Below are 1,878 nucleotides of genomic sequence, written 5' to 3' on the forward strand. Positions count from 1 at the left end.
TGGGAAGGGATGGGAAGGGTAAACAAAGGAGGGGGCTGCAATGCTTGGTAAGAAATGTACGCATTATCCTGCCCATGCAATTGTAACCCCTCTGTACGGTATGTTCACAAATAAAATAAAATTAAATTAAAAAAAAAGAAATGTACTTATTACCTTGCTCATGTAATTGTAACCCCTCTGTATTTTCACAAAAAAAATTAAAAAAAGAAAGTTGCCTTATCAGGTTTCAGCTAAAATGTTCATATATGACTGATATTCATTGCTCAGAGAGCAATGCTCCAACAGACACTGTGAAGCAAGCCATGCAGAAACATCTCCAAGCTGGTTATACTTCACCAAAGGAAATATCTCCTTTTGAAGTGGCAGTCTCTGTTGTCAGTGCTTTATTTGCAGTGACTCCTCTCTGCAGACTTGTGATGATCTGTAAAAATAATATTGGCAGGAAAATGATCCCTGTGGAAATATTAACTCCTAAAATTGCTTGATGTTGGTGTGCCCTTCGCAATTATTTGAAATCAAAAGGAGCTGCAGGTAAAGAGGTTTTAAAGGCGATAATGTCAGAACGAACCTATAGTATACACAGAGTATTTACTGAGTTATATCTAGAGCATCCTAGTAGTTGATGAGGAATGGAGAAATGATTTTTCATATATTGGAAACTTGATAACAAGGAAGTTCATTGGTCAGTAATTGATTCAGATTTTCAAGTCTTTGGTTGCTAGTGAAGGAGGATGGAAAGAACTGGTGGCTATTTTATAGGAGACTGACTACCCACAATGCCAGTGTCACTGCTTTCTCTTCTTGTCAAGAGACAACTCTACATCATCACAGTTGACAGTAATAGGACACAAATTGTTATAGAAATTATCTTGGAGATTTATGCACCTATTATCACTATTAATGTTGATCCATCCAATGCAAGAAAGAACTCAAGAAGGATAAAATAAAAGTTAAATTAATTGAAGCCAAAGAAGCTTTGAAAAATTGCATTACCTTACAAGATTTCAATGGGGCATCAAAATTAAAAGAGAAATAGGAGCACTGGATGATGCCAAAATAGAGCTGTTGAAAGAGATAGAACAACTTGAAATTAAAGAAACCCACATAGAAAAGAATGATATGGAGACACTACAGAAGTATCTTGTTTTGTACTATGAACTGTTGAAACAGATGTCTATTTCTAGTGGGATCAGTGCGACCATGAATGGAGTCATTGAATCTCTGATTCTTCCTGTAATAATAAATTCCTCCTGTAATAAGAAGTTTGGCTGTTTTATGTTTGGGATGTTGTGGAATACAGGATCAAGATTTTGCAAGTAAACATTTTGTGGTAGTGTTACAGGTTTTGTAAACTTATGAAGATGTCATAATGAAGCAAGTGTTTTAAAGGCTATCTTTGACCAACTGATGATATTTGGAACTGAACCATTTAAAACTAAAAACATCAAGTCCCCTCAGTGTGAAGGTGCAGAAATAAGCAGTAATGATGAGTCGAAACTGAAAGAAGCTGAGGAGGCCACCACCAAGAATGTTCAAAAGCTCCTTCAAAATTGTTAATTTTTTAGCACCCCAACAACTATTGCTTGAATACAGAAGGATAAAAAGTGTAGTACAATTTTGTGTACTTCCATTGTCCTTGTAGAAATGTGGAGTATTCTCCTTTCTACAATTTAACCAATCATCCAAATAATCCATGTAGAGAGCTTAGGCAGAAATTTTAACTTTGCTTGAACAATACAGGTAATCCCCTTAGTTCTCTATTTATATACAGGAGTGTGTGTGTGTGTGTGTGTGTGTGTGTGTGTGTGTGCACGTGCACTCATCTCTGTTCACATATCTGAAAGTCATTCAAGTATTTTTCAAGTGTCCTATTCTCTC

The 1,878-nt window shown here is 35.9% G+C and overlaps 1 pseudogene; it reads left to right on the top strand.

Moving 5' to 3' along the window:
• Window positions 1-245: 245 nt before the first annotated feature.
• Window positions 246-1,557, top strand: LOC106001725 (annotated as a pseudogene).
• Window positions 1,558-1,878: the final 321 nt, after the last annotated feature.

Source organism: Dipodomys ordii, unplaced genomic scaffold, assembly GCF_000151885.1.
Source record: "Dipodomys ordii isolate 6190 unplaced genomic scaffold, Dord_2.0 Scaffold380, whole genome shotgun sequence".
Classification (NCBI taxonomy): Eukaryota; Metazoa; Chordata; class Mammalia; order Rodentia; family Heteromyidae; genus Dipodomys; species Dipodomys ordii.